The following is a 20,131-nucleotide window of genomic DNA, read 5'->3' as shown; positions in this document are numbered from 1 at the left end:
ATCCATCCATCCATCCATCCATCCATCCATCCATCTATCCACCCACTCACTTATCTCTCTACCCACCTATCTCTCACACTCCCTTATCCACCATTCACTCATCCATCCATCCATCCATCCATCCATCCATCCATCCATCCATTAGTCATTCATTCACGTATTCATTCATTCCTTGTCCATTATGGAACCCTGCTGGGACCAGGACTCCGGGTGCCCAAAGAAGGAGGCCCAGGCCCTGTTGCGAGCAGAGATGTCCATGGCACCTGCCCAGGTGAGCTACACTCCCCATGTGGCACCTGCTGGGTAGTTCTCCTCCTTTCTCTCTCTTTTACCTGTGTTCCCGAGCTGCTCCAGAGAGGCCTCCCACGCGCCTTTGCCCCACCTCCCAAATGGTCCTCCTGTACCAGTTACGCAGTAACCCCTGCCAGGCACATGGGAGGCTCTGAACCAGCCTAGTGGAGGCCGGGGTGTGGCTGGAGGATGGTGTGCGTCCACACTCCAGCCACATCTTTCTGGGCAGAGCAACTGCCCCATCCTGCCCACTTCCCAGCGAGGTTTTGAGGATCCAGGAGGGCACGAGCTCAAACGAGCAATTTGTAACCCGGGCAGCATGAACATCCACAGTCCCTGCTGGGTAAAGTCTTCGAAGTTTTTTCTTATCTTTCACTGCTCCTGAGGCTGCTCCCAATGGAGGCCAGATCCCTGGAGAATCCATTGGTGCTTCTTTGCCGAGTAGGTTACTGTGGGTCTGGGAATGCAGGATGGCCCACAGGAAGATGTCACGGGGTGGGGGGGAGTGGCAGCTCGTCACCCAGTTCCCTGAGCCACAAACCTCCTGGGTCTGCAAGATCGTTTGCTTCAAAAACAGTAATTTTTGTAATACCTGTCAGCCCCGCCCCATAGGCCACCTGCCCTGTGAGACCAGCTCACGGAGCTGCCCTCTGAGTCTGGAATTGGGCTCCTCTGGCAGCTCAGGGTCTCCCTGTGGATGGGAGGGAGGCATTGTGCTGTAACAGTCAGCACAGAGGGCTCTGTACACCAGTCAGAGGGCCGGACCTCGGGGCACATCCCTCAACCTGCTCTAATCCTCATGTGATAGGCCCAGCTGCGGGCCCCAAAGATGTCCGTGTCCTGATCCCCAGACCCTGTGAAAATGTCACCTCACATGGCAGAAGAGACTTTGTAGGTGTGATTAAGGACCTTGAGATGGGAGATGATTCTGAATTATCCAGGTGGGCCTAGTGCAATCATAAAGGGTCTTATACGAGGGAGGCAGAGAAAACGATTGAATCATTTGGAAAAGGACATATGATGATGTAAGCAGAGGTCAAGGCCAGAGAGAAATTTGCAGAGGCTACGATGTTGTCTTTGAAGCTGGAGGAAGGGTCATGAGCCGGGGAATGCGGGCCGCCTCTAGAAGCTGGAAAAGGCAAAAACTGGCTTCTCCCCTAGGGCCTCCAGAAAGAGCCAGCCCTGTTAACGCCTTGGCTTCAGTCTAGAAAAACTAATTTTGGACTTCTGGCTTCTGGAATCATAAGAGAATACATTTGTGCCGTTCTAAGCCACTAAGTTTGTGACGCTTTGCTATAGTTACCATAGAAACCAGCATACCCCAGTTTCTTCATCTGTAAAATGGAGAGAATAATGTATTCTTTAGGGACTGATCTGACAGTGATGACAAAGGGCAGAGTGCACGGAGGTCGGCTGTGAAAACAGCAGTACCGTGTGACTTCCAGCGACCATCGGGGCTCTACCTCTCACGAGGTCTGTGACCTGGACGAGTTGTGTCATGTCTACATGGCCATTACAAGCCACTCATCCAGCCCAGAGGGGACCAAGCTCCCTCTCACCTCTGGCCCATGCACCTGGAGTGGCATCCTGGCCCCGCCCCCTGGTTCACTGTCACTGATCCTTCAGGCCACAGCTTGGACACCATCTCCCTTGGAAGATGAACCCTCCAAGACGGAGCCAGTTGCCCTTCCTCTGTGCTCCAGAGACACACACCCAGGGCATGTCCTCTTGCAGCTCTTACCGGCGGCAGAATACATAAAAAAATAATCATCTGGCCCTGCTCAGCACCGGGCCCCGCTGTGGTGTGCATGAAACATGGCCTTGACCTTGTGGAAACCCAGCCCGGTCTGTTGTGATCACCTCCTCTCAGCTCTGCCTTCTCTCTAGACTGTGTTTAGTGGCTGGGGGTATGAGGCTGGAGGTCTCCCTCCCAGCGATAGAGCGCTGAGCCCAGCACAGAGCAGAAACGTAATTGTTGGGGGCGCCTGGCTGGCTCAGTTGGTAGAGCATGCAACTCTTGATCTGGGGGTTGTGAGTTCAAACCCCATGTTGAGTGTGGCGATTACTTCGAAAAAAAATCATTTAAAAAGCGGAAAAAAAGAAATACAATTGTTGAATGAAAGGAGTTTGATTTGGACAATCTTCTGAGATGCTCGCCCTGTTAGAACATTCTAGCTGTAAACAATGTCAGAGATGACCTAAAAGAACGGACACCCAGAGAGGGAGAGTGACTTGGCCAAGGCAGGCAGAATTGGAAGCCAGTGGTGGATCGAGTGAAAGACACGTCTACTCAAAACCTTGGGGAGGAAGCTTATTTGGAATAAGGGTCTTTGCAGGTGTAATTAAGGATCTTGAGATGAGACTAGTCTGGATGAGAGTGGACCCTAAGTCAAATGATAAGTGTCCTTATAAGAGACTGAGAAGGAGAAGACACACTCACACACACACGGAGGCCACGTGGGGACAGAGGCAATGATGGCGGTGACGTGTCCACAAGCAACGTGTTGACAAGGGCTGCCAGCCATCCCCAGAAGCCGGAAGACGTGCACGGAGCAGACTCACCCTCAGAGACTCCAGAAGGTACCAATCTTGGCCACACCTCGCTTTCAGACGTTTAGCCTCCAGACCCTCAGAGGAGAGGCACCAGGTTTGTGTTCATTTGTCCCCCAGCCCCAGGACACGAACCCCAAATCCGCCCTCTTCCTGCCCACGCCCGCTCCTACAGCACCTCGCCCGAGCCTTAGAGCAGCCGCAAGTCTGTCAGCACGAACGCGATTTATTTTCCTCTAAAGGGTAATGACTACAGAAGACACGCAAGTGTTTATAAACGTGTTAGAACCACATTATCAGCACATAAAATGCAGAGGCATAAACAGAGGAGCAAGGCTCCAGCCCACCGGGCAGGGATGGGCCCACTCCGCGCGTGCCCGTGCTGGGAACGTGTTATTTATGGATTGAAAGACGAACGGGGAATGCAGCTTGTTGAGATTCTACCGCGCGTCTGATGCAGCGACGGGTAAATTATAAATTCTCTTAATCGACCCACAAACCATGTGGAGGAGAGATTCTGACTCCCAAAGCCCAGCTCTGTGTCTGTCCCGAAAATATCTGCTGCAGAGTACCCTCACCTTACGGACAAGGAACTCCAGGTTCGGAGCGGTTAGGTGGCTCAGCCGAGGCCTGCCGTCGAAGCCCCTCAGGCTCCCAGGTCAGACAGCGAGGGCTCACCGCAGTGAGCGGAGTCTCGGTCTCCCCATCTGTGTACGGGGACCATGGCCTCTGTCCACAACGTTGTTTTAGGATTAAATGCCCTGATAGGCGTTGAGATCCCCCCCCACACACACTCTCTTACAGCACAGAGAAGGGGCTCAGTGGGTGGCGAGGAGATTGTTAGCCCTGGGTGGAGCCATGGTTGGAACTCGGATCACCCCCCGAGGCAGAGCTGGCCCTTTCTGGCACAAATCAGACACGTGCATGCAGCCCCAGATGCTCGAGCTGGGGCGGCATGGCCGGCTGCTGAAGCTAGGCTCTTCCTCGCTTGCTTCCAACCTGCTTCTTAGCTGCCTTGACAGGGAGCGAGCATCCAACCCTGACACACAGTTTGGCCCCAAGCTGACTCTTCCAGTCATTTCTGAGCTCCTCCACTTGTGCTTATGGTCCAGCAGGTGCAAGGGAAGTGTCGGTGGCCAGCAGGGACTTTGTAAGGAGCGGAGCCTTGGACGAGTACCAGTCGAAGAATCACAACATGGGCTCTAGTATTTTGGAGCACAAAGCTATGTATCCCTCCAAAGGTGACCATTCCCTTTTGAGAAAGAGCTTCTTGCTTGCTGGGGGGCCTGAGTAGAGGCTAATGTCTGAACACGGCACATCAGGTGACCCTGAGACCTGAGCGTCTCATCATGAACCGGGCGCTGCAGGCCCACCCAGCCCCAAGTCTGAGTGTGTGAGGCAGCAATTCGACATCAAAGCGAAATGGAAGATGATGGACGGGGCTCCGGCAGGTCAGAAGGTGCAGGTAAGTAAGTTATGTGAGCGGGTCGCTCAGACCCCTCTGACATCGCCACCTGCCCCTCAGCCCCTGCCTGGGGCCTCATGAGGAGACAGAGACACCTGCCAGAGTTTTCTGACTGGGTTCCTGAAGGAGGGCGAGCTCAAACCCGGCTTGTGGAGGAAGCCGCATGCTTCCATCGAACATTATGGCCACAGCAGCACAGTCTCACTCAGGAGGACTTCTTTTTTTTTTTTTTTTTTTATTTATTTTTAATTTTAATGATTTTTTTATTATATTATGTTAGTCACCATACAGTACATCCCCGGCTCAGGAGGACTTCTGAAGAAAGACAGTGGAGAAAAAGTCTTCCAGCTCAGCTGAGCTCTGGGTGCCATGTTTGGTCACCCACATCATCTGGGCCTGAGGTGTGGATCGACACTAATCCCTGGGCACTTGCTCATGGTTCGGCTAGAGGATCGGTGACTTAGAAGGAACGGGATGGAGGATTTGTGACAAGGAAGTCTGGGGACAAGGTATATGGAGGGACTTCTCAGTGTCATCCCAGACTACGGAGGTATAAGGTCCCATTTCACTTAAAGGGCGCCCAGTGCAGAGAAGACTCTGAATGGTCATCTGGACATAACGATGGGCCTGGTGGATGTCAGCAGTCTCCCTCCATCCCAGGACTTTGTGTGGGATATTTGTGATGTCCCTGTGCTTGCTCAATGGGCTGACAGACAAAGTGATCATGGTGACAAGGAAGAAGGCTATGCATGGATTTAATTCAAAGGACGTCCTCTTACTGAGGAAGACCCGGCTAGCTCTACTACTGAGTACCTGGTCTGCCCACAGCAGAGGCCAACACGGAGCCCCTGACATGACACCATCACCCAGGCCAAATAGCTAACTGCCACGTGGCAGGTTAATTACACCAGACTGCCTGCAAGATGGAGGGGCCGGGTTCACCCTCCCCGGAACGGACACATACTCGGGACGTGAACTTGTTGTTGCCATCCATAATCCTTCTGTGAGCACCACCATTCTTTCCCTCACAGAATGTCTTCATCACCATTCTGGTTCTGCATGCCGTTGCTTCTGATCAAGGAACTTGTGTCACAGCAAGGGAAGTATAACCATGGGCTCATGCACATGGAATTAGTTGGTGTTTCCATTCAGCCTACCACTGAGAACCAGCCAGCACATGAGGAAGGTCAGAGTTTAGTGAAGACCCAGTTATGGTGGCAGTTGAAAGAAACATCTAGAAAGGATGGGGATATAGATATTGAAGAACACAGTATATGCTTTGAGTCAGAGACCATCATATGGTGGAATCTCGTGCCATAACCAGAACACATGTGTCCTGAATTCAGGAGGTGAAAGTGAGCCTAGTTCCTCTCACTATCGCCCCTCATGACTCACTGTGTTAATTTGCTGCACCTGCCATACAAACTACCACATACTGGGAGGCTTGCACAGAGATTAGAGGCTGGAAGTCCAAGAGCAAGGTGCCAGCAGAGCTGGGTTTCCCTGATACCTCTTTCCTTGACTTACAGATGACGACCTTCTCGCTAGGTCCTTACACGTATCCCTGGTGTCTCTTCCTCTTCTTATAAGGACACCAGTCTTGCTGGATTGGGGACTCACCCATACAACCTCATTTAACTTTTATTACCTCCTTCAAGGCCTTATCTCCGAAAACAGTCATAATGAGGGTTAGGGCTTCATCATATGAATTTGGAGGGAGCACAATTCAGTCTCTAACAACCACTCACAGAATATTTGCTTCCCCTTCTGACTTCTTGAGCTCTGCTGGTCTAGAGCTCAGAGTCCCCAAGAAGGGCAGATGCTTTTCTAACCAGCCTCCATTGCCTCGGAAGACGAGACCGCCACCTGCCTCTTTGGGGTTTCTTATGTCATGGACTCAACGGGAATAAAAAGGAGCTACTGCACTTAGAGTGATTGACCCCAGTTGTCAAGAGGAAATTAGTTGGACACCACACCATCCGGGACGAAGAGGGCTGTGTCTGGAGCCCAGGGCATTCTCCGGGGCACGTCAACTTCTTCCAAGTCCCAAAGCAAAGGTTCATGAAAAATAAGGCAGCAAGACAAACAGGACTGCTGAGGACACAGACCCTTCAGGAATGAGCATCTGGGTCACTCTGCGAGACAAAGAACCCCCAGCAACTGAAGTTCTGAGGGAGGGCAAAGAAAATACGGAGGGGGTGGTACAAGGGGAATATCACAAATCTCCCCCGTGCTCCTGACCACCTGCAGAAAGAGAGCGCTGTGAGCAGTTTTGCAGACTTTCTCTTTGTACCCGTTATGGCTGCATATTTATGATATATGTTGCATATTATTGCATACATCTGTATACATTGTATGTTATCACATATATTTGTGTCAGTGAACGATAACCTTCTCTCTCATTTACCCTCTTCTTATTTTATACGCAACTGTTCGAGGTTAACCTTACAATGTAGCCTCCTGGGAACCGAGTACTGTGGCTAAATTTAAGGAGCTATGACCATAGTCAGCAATGGAAACAGTGAGTGTCAGGTCTTTGTTGCCTCCTTATTTTGGGGAAAGAGTGAAAACCCCCTCCCTGGTACGAAGGATGGTGGCACCCTGTTAGAAGGACATACAGAGCAGTCTCCCTTTTGTGGGGAAGTTCAAGTATGTGTAAATGGATGAATATGTAGATTTGAGTGGCAGGAGGGGTAGTCAGTGCCGGGGACCCACCCTTCCTTGCTCTGCGCTTTTTTTTTTTTATGATTTTATTTATTTATTTATTTGACAGAGAGAGAGACAGCCAGTGAGAGAAGGAACACAAGCAGGGGGAGTGGGAGAGGAAGAAGCAGGCTCCCAGCGGAGCAGGGAGCCCAATGTGGGGCTTGATCCCAGAACTCTGGGATCACGCCCTGAGCCGAAGGCAGACGCTTAACGACTGAGCCACCCCGGCGCCCCTGAGCTTTGATACTGAGGCTGAGCTCTGTGAGCATTTCTCCTTCCCCACATCGGTCTTCCTCCATATCTGGCCCTGGAGGGACACTGTCATGCTGTAGCAAAGGAAGCTGCTTCTCTTCCTGGTTATGCTGGGTCACCCCACTTCCCATGGGATGACCAGTGGTGTTCACTGTCCACCGAGTCCCTCTGGCGCCCTTGTGGAGCACTTCCCATGGACCACCTCTGATCTCCCCACAGCCTCTTGCAGGTGTCTCATCTCCCTGCGTGGCTGACCGGACAGAGGCGGATCCCCTCTGGTCTGCAGCCTCTGGCAGGTTCTTTGACCACAGCTTGCTGTGTCCCTGTGCAGGCGCACCCTTGTGGACAAGGTCTGAATCGCAGCCTAGATTTGGGGTGGGGAGAATTCTGGAAGTTCTTGGCTCCTTCCTTGTTCTTTCTCCCTCAGCACTGGAGGGAGTAGCTGCAGTCTGCATCCCATACCGCGTGGTCCTCTCGGTCTCTGCTAGTGTTTAACCACCTTTATAGGTGAAATTATTTGCATTAAATTTTCCCTATTCAGATGGTGCCTTTCTATCTTCTGGTTGGACCCCAGTGAATTCACAGCATGATTCAGGCCAGCAGTGGGGGAAAGGTGTTGGTAGGAGAGATTTTGATCTCACACAGGCCCAGGTCCACTTACTCGTCAACACGGTTAATGGGGCATCTCCTTGGGGCCCCCGCGGTCCTCGGATTTGGGGACGTAGCTGTGAGGCAGATCCTAGAATCCCCACCATCTGGGGGCTCACAGTCGAGCCCAGAGTGAGAGAATCTAATTATCTGCGTGATTTTGAGGCCAGACTTTGTCTCTGAGAGTTTGAGTTTCCTTGTCTGAAAAATGTAAGCAATGCGAGTCATAGAGCTGTTGTGAGGATTTCGTGGGACACAAAACCTACAAATGGTTTAGGGCAGTGCCTGGCACATGCCAAGCACCGAATAAATCTCTTATGCTTCTTAATAAACCACAGAAAGATGGAGCGGAAGGGGACACAACCCACCCCCTCTTCCAGCAGAGGAGGACACAGACCAGAGAGGTGACGGTCACACAGCAAATTCGTGGCCGACTTGGTCCTAGAACTCAAGTATTCTAACATCCTGATGACACTCCCACACCTGGCATCTTTAGGTGTGGACCCCAGCCGGGTCCACGCGGACCATCCCGGCTCAGGTGGAAAGAGGGCTGAAGCGGATTTGACCTCACCAAGCCCCCAGTCAGGCTGAGCCGCTTCCTGAGTGTGACGAGAGCTGGGGCAGCAGATTCTGCTGCCAGCGGTGCCACTGGTAGCATGGGTCCGGCACGGAGTGGGTCATGGGGCCGCTCGTCCCCTGCTGGCCTGGCCTGGCCTGGCCTGCCCTGAGCACGGCTTGAAGGTTGGGTGGCACGTCCATCATCTCAGAGATGTCTAGATGTCCATGTGCTGAGCCCTCGGATACCGCTCTAGCAGCCACCCCTCCCCGCACTTCTGGCTCTCTCCCTCCTTGCCCCTGTGCCCCTCCTCCCATCGCTTTCTCTGCACCATTGTTCCCGGTTACCTCTCCTCCTTCCTCCTCTTCTTTATCTGCCCTTCCTCTTTCTTCTTCTTTACTCCCTCTTCCCTTCCCCCCTCTCCTCCCGTCCCTCACCCTGTTCCCTTCCATCCAGCACCCTCTTCTCCATGTTCACCCCCACCCACTCTCCCCTCCAACTGCTTCCCTCCCTTCCCCTCTCCATCCTCTGAACACTTCTGGCCAAAAGGAAAAGGCGACCTTGCTAGTCCGCCAGACTCCTTGCCCTACACTGCTAACCCCATCGGCTTCTAACTCACTTCACTTAACATAAACCCTCCAGGGTCATCCATTTGCAGGACAAAAACAGTATGATTTCACTCACAGGCAGAATCTAAAATAGAAAAATGAGCTCACAAAACAAAACAGAAACAAACTCATAGACACGAAGAACAGATGTGTGGTGACGACTTTCCTGGAGGTAATCACTTGGTAATGAACACAGATATCGAACTAGAATGCCATGTGCTGAAACTTAGAGAATGTTATAGCCAGTTTTACCTCAATTAAAAAAGAAAAGATAACAGGGACAACATCTACGGCCACTGGGTTTGCTGCCAGTAAAAAGAACACGCCCTCTCCCTGTAATTTGCTGTTGCCTTTGGCCATTTAGACCGGGCCTGCGCATCGCACTTTATCTCCGAGCAGAACAACGCTACCTAATGACATCCCACCGTCAAGCAAACAGTGTCAGTCCCCGCGGCCAGGAGCATTGTCAGCTCCACGTCCCAGAATCTCCTGCATCCGGAGGAAGGAAGGAGCCGCCTACGAGCCTTCTCCAGCAGGGGACAGGTGTGTCTGAGGCTCCCGGGGCGTCCGGAGAGAGGGCACGGCGCCTCTCAGCACTGGCCCAGCCCGTCTTCCCCGCCTTGGACAAGGTGGTGCCGAGGTTCCACGGACAGGGTGCAGGCTTGAGTCTGCAGAAGTGGGTTCACATCTGCCTCTACCCCTTCCTCACCGCACAAGCCTTCCCGGGGCTCTCTGACCCTCTGTTTCCTTCTCTGTACAATGGGGAGCGTGCTCCTGACTGTGAGGGCAAAATGAGCTGCACGAGAAGCCCCTGTGTAGTCCTGGGCACTTAGTAGGTGCTCGGGAGAGGTGGCTTTGTTCGTCCCCTTCCCCGTTGCCCAAACTCCTAAGGCAAACTAGATTCACACCACAGGGATGTGCTCCCTCTCCCTGCATTTCAGGCCGAAATGTGTTCTTCCTACACCTGGAGAACTCTAAGTCACCCCTCCAAACCCACCCTCAAATCTGATAGCTCTTGTGGCTCCTTCTCTGACAGTTTAAACCCCCTTCTCTGGCGGAATGAGTCTCTCCCTTCTCACTGCTACCGTCCTTGTCAAGGTCCTTTGGTGTCAAGAGCCAGCTCCAAGGAAGGGCTGTCTGACAATGTCTGCCACCTGTCAAGGGACCAGGGCAGCATCGGACCTCCCGGGACCTGGCGGGGGGGTGGGGAGCCCAAGGAATCAAGACAGCGTCTCTCCTTCCCCTCCTTTCACCGTGGGCTCATAAAAGACCTTGTCTCTAGTCTCTCACCAGACTGTGCTCACCTGTCATTAGGCATGCAGCTGGAAATCCACCCAGTCACACATGGCTTTTTGGTGGGACTAAAATAAAATGCAGCCGTGCAGTGACAGGGGCCTCACCCCTGGGCCCGTCAGTTATGATCAAAGGAGGGGCGGCAGCTAAGGAGTAAACAGTGTCCCATCGTCAGTAGGGCGGGTGTGACGGCAGGTGCTCGGAGAGGCACCAGGCACACTCCGGGCCATGTCCCCGTACTTCTCAGGGTGCTCAGTGCACGCAGCTCTCGGCCCTCAGCTCACACAGCCTTCCCGCCAGACAGCCAGCTCCTCGTCGGAGCCCCGGCTTGTCCCACAAGCTGGAATCAGAGCAGTTGTCAAAAATGCTACAGGGAATGACCACAGGGGCAAAGAGAGGGTCAAAAGGCAAGCGTCCTTGTTCTCATGACGCTTTCCCTCTCCACTAGAATAGGCACGGCCCACTTATCCCTCTAGTTTGTCTTCTTTGGGGACGACTGTCCCTCCTGGACTCACCTCAGTCCACACACACTCGCCCCTCGTCCATCTACCCCCCACTTGTCCGCCCGGCATCCACTCCCTTTCCAGTTTCTTCCCCTCGCCCCACATGTCCTCTAATGCGCCCCTCTTACTAGGCGTGCAACCATCCGTCCAGCCATCCGTCCAGCCATCGGTCCAGCCATCCGTCCAGCCATCGGTCCAGCCATCGTATGTCCTTGGCTCTGGCCCCATGTGCTTATGCCTAAGAATCCCGTTTCCCCTCAAAGCATCCGCATCATTCCTGGAGAACATCTCGCACACTCCCTGACAGGACCGGTCAGCTTTCCGGTGATCTATTCTGTAGAACCCACGACTCACCATGACACGCACACATGCGTGCACGCACACCCACACACGCCCTGTGCAAGGTCAATGCTTCCGCAGGGCGCTGGAGTTTGTCGAGCACCTGCTGGGCCCCACAGCTGCCTCCCCTTCATACCGCTGCGTCCTGCCGTGCCCGCCACCCCCATCTGCGCGGAGCCCTGGAGAGTCACTCAGCATTACACGGCAAGGTGAGGTCCCCAAATGCTGTTTGTGGTTGTGCCTGTGGTTGTAGTTGTTCTGTGGAAACACCTTTGCACATGACAAATATCAGAAGAAAATGCAGGGGTGGGGGGAGATGAGGAGCAAGGCTATCCGAGGGTCTGGGGCACAGTAGGCGCTGCGTAAACGTCAGCTATGTGAAGGCACGAGTGAGTCGGGAGCTTAGGTCCTGTGACATGCCCGAAATAGATGCAAGGGACTACCACAGGCTGAAGTCATCCAAACAGGCATCTCCCGGAGGGCATTTTTCGGGGTAAGCGTTCTGCCCTCGCTTTCCCCTGGCCTGGGGAGAGACAGGGAGGTGGGGCCACCTATTTTTAGACCTCAAAGAGCCACGTGCGGAGCAGGAGAGCAGCTGGTTGGCTGCCAGCACCTAGAGTGTCAGGTGATCTCATTAGGGGAGGAGGGGACAAGGAGGGCTGCCACCTCGGTCCCTGACCCTGCCCAGAAAATGCAGGGTAGTGGCATCATGGGCAGCGTGCTGGCGTGCATTCACTCAGCCCCAGACATCGGAATCCACAGGGGAGGCGGCACGGGGTGAGCCCATGTCAGCCCCGGTATTATCCAGGTGTACTGCTCTACAGGCACGCACATACACGCACACACATACACGCACACACACACACACACACACATGTGCACACGCACGTGCACAGACAGAAATGTTTCCTCTTGGTGTTCACGCAGCCACAGAAATTTCCAACATGATTCCCATTGTGGAGAGGAGTAATCAACGCTCAGGGAGGTGAGTCACCGATCCAGAGTCCACGGCCAGCGGATGGCAGGGCAGGGACACAAGCCCATGTGCCTCAGTCCTGTAACCACCTCACTCCAGTGCCTAAAAGACAGACCCACTCTCACCCCCACCATGGCCCCTATCAGTCCGCTTTATGTTTGTCCCCTTGGGCACCTGCCTCCCCCATCAGACTGTGAAGCCCTGAGGGTGGACCCCCTATTTGTGTTCCTGCATTCGTCCCAGCTCAGGGCCTTAGGACACCCCACCCCCCACTGATACATAAAGGAGAAGAGAAGGGGGTACAGCCCACAGTCCAGGCTCATCCATATTTATCAATGGATGGAACTCAACGGGGCCTGGAGATGAGGCTGCATGAAGGGTGATAGGAGAAATCGAGGCAGGGAAAGAACAAGCCCAGGGCCCACAGTTCTAGTACATTCCCAGACGCCTCTGCCAGGTGAGCTGAGCTGGGCTGCGCTTAGCTGCCTATGTCGGGAAAACCGGAGCCACCTGTATGCCCGAGTCTACTGGACTCCGAAGACCCAGCAAAGGGCACGGCAGAGACATCAGCTGCGCAGTCAGATAACACAATTAGCTCTTTAATGAGGAGCCTGGGGAGTGTCCTGTGGACCGTGGACCCAAATCACAGTGATTATGAAGCACTAATCTCTTCAAAGGCTCATGAGTTCTCTGGAACATCACCAGGACAGATCAGAGCCTCTCGGTGCCTCTCCCACATTCCTTCCAAATCAATAGATGCGTAGTGGTTGGGAGGAAAACAAATCAGGGTGACCCGGGGTTGCAGAGAAGGCCCAGGGCCTGGAAACAGATCGATGGGGAGGCATTTGCAAGGATGAGACAGTGCATCCCTTCTGGCCGATAAACCCCCCAGGCTGGGTGATATTATACCCGTCCTCTGATCACCAAACCCACATGTGGGGTAGACACAGCCTTTGTCTGCGGGGACAGGGCCCACGGTGGCGCGCACCACCCCGGAGGCCACATTCCTGGATGGCCTGTGCTGGGGGCTAGGGGCAGGGACTGAGCCCGATGGGCCTGGGTTTGTATCCGGCTCTGCCATCACCACACAGGCAGCCTGGGCGAGTCTCATCTCCTCTCTGAGCCTCAGTTTCCCACCTGGGTGGGTGTGGGGGGCTGCAGGGGTGGGGCAGGAGCCAGGCTCCCAGGTCCCTGAACAGGCTCGAGGTCAGGTCATTGCTGTAGGAGCCGTGGGGCCTCTGAGGGGCTCTGAGCAGCTGGAGGATGGGGACCCGCCTGCATTTCAAACAAACCCCTCAGCCCCTGTGGGTTGTGGGGACAAAAGGGTGACCTGCTGTGGGAAAGCTTAGACCCCCACAGCTCAGCAGCAAATATCCAGGGGTGGAGGGAGGTGGAGAGAGACCCACCAGCTGATGACGCTTGCCTGCCCCCATCCGCGCAGAAGAGCCTCCCGCACACAGGCGCTGAACCCCGCACCTCACAGCCACCCAGCACCCAGCACCCTCTCCTCCCTGCGTCCTCACAGCCCTGAGAGGTGAATGTCGTTACCACCTCCTTTCACAAAAGGAGAAACTGAGGCTCAGAGGAACCGCAGAATGGGAAGGACCTGGGAGAACTGGCCCACACCCATTTCACAGAGGGGGAAACGGAGGCCCAGAGATGGGCAATGGCTTGCAGAACGGAACTGTCTTAATGCACTGCTAAATGCCCCTGTGGTGGGTCCAGCGTGCACCCGAGGGTCAAAAAACAGGGGTTTCCAGTCTGCTTCCCTGGCCCCTCCAAGGCCACTGTGTCGGAGCTCCGGCTGGGAGCACCCTTCGAGCACCATCAGATGTAAGTGAAACGTGGATGGATGATGCCAGCCACCAGTCCTCTCAGTTCTGTGTGACCCCCAGCCGGCTGGAGCCCGTGGTTTGGCCTGGGTGTGATCTGAGCCTCTAGCTGACTCACAGCCTGGCCATCCTCCACTGGCTCCTGACGCCCAGCTGTCTCCCCAGGCTTCTGAGGACAGCAGCCATGTTGGGTCCCCACCCCTCCCAGGACCCAGATCCCAGGGACAGGGCAGGTGTTGGTCTCAGCTCGGGGGAGTTGGGGCCTGCTGGGAGCGAGGAGGGCTCTCTGCTCCCAGGTCACACAGGGACCTGGAAAGTCCCACTGTCACTGGGGAATCCAGAGCAGGGAACAGGGGTGGTGAGGGGCCATGGAGCCAGGTCACGTAGGGACAGGCTGGGGGGGCTCTGGGGAGCAAGTCTGCTCAGGAAGGGCTGCCAGCGGCTGCCATGTGGGCCCCAGGGACCATGAGGACCGAAATGTTGCAGAGTTTGCAACCTCAGGGACAGTGTCCTCCAGCCCCACGTGCTCACAGCATGAAGGTTCCCTGGAGATTTGAAGGAGTCTCCCCATCCACACTCTGCTTACAGGCCTCATGTCCCCCCAGCACAGGAGGCGGTCTTTCCCACAAACACTCAGGGGCCACCTGAATCTTTCATCCCAAGGAGAGAGATCCTGTAGTCTCTGTCTTGGTGTCTCTGTCTGTCTCTCTGTCTCTTCCAGCCTTGGCACCTCACCCCTACACCCCGCCTGTCTCTTCCCCCTTCCCCCTCGTTCCCTCCCTCCTCCCCCTCATTCCCTCCTTCCTCCCCCCATGTATGCCAGGTTTATTTTCAGAACCTCCGAATCCTTCCCAAGCCTCTGACATTTACTCTTTGGAATTAGAAAATTTTCTTTCTCTTTCCTAGAGCAAGGCTGGCGGAAAAGATTTCCCTGGGGACCTACCTGCCCTTCCCGAGGTGAAATGCCGGGGGCAGAGCTTGGTTATGTCAGCCCGGCACCGATTGTGTCAACCAGCAATTATTAGGCACCCACTGTGCACCAGGCCCTTCTCAGGAACCACCACAGTCCGTGCATTTAAGAACCCTGCAGGCTTGGCGTTACCATCTGCACCTGGCAGGTGAAAGGGGCAGGTAAATCACAGGCTGGGGCAGGTAAATGACAAGTCTAAGGCCACCTGGCAAGTGAGAGGTGGAACAGGCATGAAACCAAACCTCTTGGGCTCCGAAGTCCATTTCCTTCCTCCGTGTGCTGCCTTCAAGGCCCATGGGAGCTGGGGCCCTGGAGGACGGGTAGCATTTGGGGGACCAAGAGTTTAGGGTACACGGCATCCAGGCAGAGGGAACAGCAGGAGCAAAGCATCCGCGTGGTCAATCAAGGATAGGGTGGGTGGAGGGTCTGATCCCAGAAGGAACACGTGCAGGACAGGGAAATTCCCACACCAGAAGATTAACCTAAGGGACCGCAAGGATGAGGGCATGCTGAGAGCCCGTATCAGGCACTGTTCTCAGTATTTTGTGTGCACTAACCCATCCATCCCCACGGCAACCCTATGAGACAGACACCATTTCAATCTTATTTTACAAAAGGGGAAACGGAGGCTCAGAGAGGTTAGGAAACTAAGCCAGTCGGCGGCACAGCCGGGATTTGGACTGTGACCCAGCTCCTGCTGCCGCACCACCCCCCTGCACAGCCTTCATTGGCCCATCTTCCGCAGCCTCACAGGCTGACCTTAGTGGTTTTCCGTGGAAGATGGGCCTAAGCAGGAAGATGGGATGGTCAGAGCTGGGGTGGTGTGGACCAGTCCGAAGGGGACGGAGAGCTATGTCATGTCCCTCAGGAGCCGGGGGGTGGCGGGGGGCGTGTGCAGGGCCACGAGTGCTTAATTCATCTCCCCCTGGCCACTTGGCTTCGCTCCGGTCACAAGGAAGGTGCTTGAGGATGACAGTAGCCTGGCTCTGGAAGTGCACCTGGGCGGGCGTATTTTCCCAATGAACTCTGCCCTACCCCAAGCAGGAGGCAGCCAGGCCCCTGCCCATGCTCCCTGTACCCCAAAACTCAGCAACTAAAGCAACACACGTGCTTTGTCTCAGTTTCTATGAGTCAGGAGCCCAGGTGTGACCCAGCTGGTCTCTCACCAGCTGGAGTCAGGGTGCTGGCTGGGGTTGGGTCTCATCTGAGGACTCCCCGGAGAAACGCCCCTGTTTCCTGAGGTCTGCTGGACCGAGAGTTTCATTTCCCTGCCCGCTGTTGGCTGGAGGCCTCCCTCAATTCCATGTTCATGCACCTCTCCCACCTGAGAGCTTATCCCATCAAAGCTGGGAGCCTGCTAGCAGACAGAAGTCTCCATGCTTTGCCCCCAGTCATAGGAGAGGCACACCCCGGATGATGCCGTGTTCTGTTGTATAAGAAAGGGGAGGCGAGTACATGAGAACACAGAGACCAGGAGGTGCGGATCAGCGAGGGCCATGTTGAGGCTGCCTCCCACCTCCCGAGGTCCTTGGGAAAGGCCTGGCTGCAGGGACGGTGTGTCCCAGCCAGCTCCCCGCCAAACAGACTGAAGGCACTAGAGCTGCGTGCAGCCACAGCCAGGTGGCCCCACTGGACCGCATTGTCCCTTCGGAGAAGAACAAGATAGGGAAAGGACGGCATGAGGGCAGAAACTTCCTAAGCCTATGAAGGCTGCACTCTGGATGTTTGGAAGGAAGGCCAGCTGGATCCTGTCAGATGGCTGGGACCACCCTGAAAAGGATGGAAGTCGGTGGAGCAGTCATCCTTGCCGGAGAAGGGAGGCCGGCCAGGACACCGCCCATCTCTTGCTTTGGGGTGGTTTGCGGGAGAAGAGTAGGATCTGGCTCCAGGGAGAAAAGAGACACATCAATGCAAGTCCAGGCTAAGGAGCAGCAACACAGACCCAACAGCATTCACCCCCACTGTTGTTCCCCAGGATTCTGGTCCCAGGGAACCCCTAGGGCCTCAAGGATCAATGACCAATACGGGCCATTGGCCAATAATGCCCACAGGGACTTCCCCCATTTCAAGAGATGCTCCCGAGGGATGAGCTCAGTGGCTCCGAGGGACTCACCTGTCATTTCCTATCACGCCTTGTGGCAGATCGAACCCATTGAGATACGACCACCTGTGGAATAAAAAAGAAGCTCATCCCAGCATTCAAAGCCTTTCATGACCTGGACCCAGTATTCCCAGAAATCCCTATAGGTTTTCCAGACTTCAGACAAACCAACTGACAACCTCTCGTTTGACCGTTTGCTCACTCTGCCATTCATTAGCAAATATTAAAGGCATCGCACCATGTGCCGGGCCCTGTGCTGGGTGTAAAGGGTCATTCTAGCTCTTACCTCGCCCCATCACAGAACAGTTCCCAACTATCTTCCCCCAGCACACCGTGTTCTCACCTCTGAGCCTTTGCACATGCTATTCCCTCAGACTGGTACACTTTTCCCCTCTTCTCTGGGTTTCTCCTGACTTTCTTTAAGACGCTGCTCAGATAAGAGTGCCTGGGTGGCTCAGTCCATTAAGCATCAGACTCTTGGTTTTGGCTCAGGTCTTGATCTCAGGGTTGTGAGATCCAGCCCCAAGTCAGCCTCTGTGCTCAGCACAGAGTCTGCTTGAGATTCTCACTCTCCCTCTCTCTCTGCCCCTTCCCCCCACTCTTGTGCTCTCTCTCTCTCTCCCTCTCTCAAACAAATAAATCTTAAAAAAACAAAGACTCCGCTCAGACATCCATTCCTCTAGGAAGCCTTTTGTGATCCCAGGCTGAATTCTTTCCCCCCATAGTTCACTCAGAGCCCCCAGTGCTCACCCCTAACACCGCCAATCAGCAGGTGGCTCTCCTCCATGCAGAGATTCAGGGCCCCAGGAGAAGCGCGGCCTGTTCCTGTCTCTTGGGAGCTGATGATCCAAGCAAGGGATGACTCTAAGCAGATTCGTGGTGGTTACTCATTCCCTGGTGAATTAAGTGACGGTGGAAGGGAGGGGAGAGCCAAATTATGTTTCTGAGGTGCTCATTATACACCAGGCTGCCTGCCCGGTGTATTTGTAGAATATTGATCTTTCACAGCAAACACATAGAGAAGTATTATCAGCCTTGCTTTGCAGATGAGGAAATGGAAGTTTCGACTGATTAAGGTCACACAGCCAGTGAATGGCCTCAGGCTCAGCCCAACAGCTCATGTAAGTCCCTGCCATGGGCCCTCTCGTGAATGTTGAGGGTGTATTCCCTGGTCAGTACCTCACTGATGGCAGAACGGCCCTTCTTCTTCTCGCCCCTCCTCTTAGCGAGAGCCCTTCTGCCAGGCCCTGGTTGGAAAGCTTGAATGTGATTTTTTTTTTAAAGATTTTATTTATTTATTTGACAGAGACAGAGACAGCCAGTGAGAGAGGGAACACAAGTAGGGGGAGTGGGAGAGGAAGAAGCAGGCTCATAGCAGAGGAGCCAGATGTGGGGCTCAATCCCAGAACGCCGGGATCCCGCCCTGAGCTGAAGGCAGACACTTAACCGCTGTGCCACCCAGGCGCCCCTTGAACGTGATTATTAATTTGGTGAGCTTTTGACACACGAGCTTGCTGTTTGTTTTCTGTTTTTCACATCTCTTCCTCATTCACATTTTTCTTTTTCTGCCTTTATGAATTATTGATTACTTCTCTGATTCCATTTAATCTTTTTTGTTGGCTTAAGACCTATTTTTGTCTTGGTATTTTCTTTTTTTTTTCTTTTTTTTTAAAGATTTTATTTATTTATTCGACAGAGATAGAGACAGCCAGCGAGAGAGGGAACACAAGCAGGGGGAGTGGGAGAGGAAGAAGCAGGCTCATAGCAGAGGAGCCTGATGTGGGGCTCGATCCCAGAATGCCGGGATCATGCCCTGAGCCGAAGGCAGACGCTTAACCGCTGTACCACCCAGGCGCCCCCTGTCTTGGTATTTTCGTGGTCACTTTAGGGTTTATACTAGGCATCCTCACCACCATGTATCTTCGGGTGGTATTACATCACTGCACGTTTAATGCAAGAATTCTGTAAGAGTAGCGCTTGCTGCGGCAGGACATACACTAAAATTGAAAGGATACAGACAAGACTAGCATGGCCCCTACGCAAGGATGACATGCGAATTTGTCAAGTGTTCCATATTTTTTAAAATTTTGTTTAGCCACTTAAAGAAAATATGCTTATGACACAATTTGCCTCAAATCCATCCCAAGTTGTAGCTTTGTTTTCCAATTAAAAGATGACAATTTACACCCTCCCCCCCAAAAAGAATTCTGTAATAGTGTACTTCTATTTTTCCTTTCTAGGGTTTTAACTTCTCCGTATGTTATAAATCCAACAGTACGTTGTTGTCATCGGTCTTCAAACGTTCTATTATTTTTTACAAAGATGTAAATAGTAACAGAAACTATTTTATGTTAGCCTGTGTAATTTCTCTTTCCAGCACTCTTCATTCCCTTGTGAGATCCATCCAGTCTCATTTCTCTTCCTCCCAAATGACATTTAACATCCCTTGTGGTGTCAGTCTGCTGGTGATTTATTCCTTCAGGACAGAAAAAAATTTTTGAAAAAAAAATAGCCAAAAAGATTCCAAATTCAATGGAGAGTATAAACCCACAGGTCCAAGGCGATCAACAAATCACAAGCACAAAAGATGGAAAAAACGACACTAGGTCACATCATGATCAAAGTGCTAAAAGCCAGTGGTAAAGAGAAAGCCTTGAAATCATCAAGAGGGAGAAGAAAGACACATTATACAGAGGAACAAAAATAAGGATGACAGTATATTTCCCCTCAGAAACAATTCAAGTGGGGAAAGAGTAGAGAAATGTTTTAAAACACTGGGGGGAAAAAACCCTCTTAGACTAAAATTCTAAACTCAAAAGAATATCTTTCAAGAACAAAAGAGGAAGACTTTTTTTAAACATATAAAACATGAAATATTCATGGGATTTGCCTTTTCAATCTTATCTTTCAGAAATCATTGTGTCTTCTTTGCTTGAAGACTAACATCTGAAAAATCATTGTTTTGTATATGTTTTTTAAAGATTTAGTTTATTTATTTGACACAGAGACAGCCAGTGAGAGAGACAGCCAGTGAGAGAGAG

At 53.2% G+C, this 20,131-nt stretch overlaps 1 non-coding gene across 1 annotated transcript; it reads left to right on the top strand.

Moving 5' to 3' along the window:
* Window positions 1-19,063: 19,063 nt before the first annotated feature.
* Window positions 19,064-19,170, top strand: LOC123782483 (U6 spliceosomal RNA). Its single transcript, XR_006776977.2, has one exon. It is a non-coding gene; the product is annotated as a U6 spliceosomal RNA (small nuclear RNA).
* The last annotated feature ends 961 nt before the right edge of the window (window positions 19,171-20,131 follow it).

The sequence above is a fragment of the Ursus americanus genome, chromosome 33 (genome assembly GCF_024610735.1).
Source record: "Ursus americanus isolate L20-20 chromosome 33, mUrsAme1.1.p, whole genome shotgun sequence".
NCBI lineage: Eukaryota > Metazoa > Chordata > Mammalia > Carnivora > Ursidae > Ursus > Ursus americanus.
Note: the sequence above shows the minus strand (reverse complement) of the source record. Positions and strands in the feature narration are given on the sequence as shown.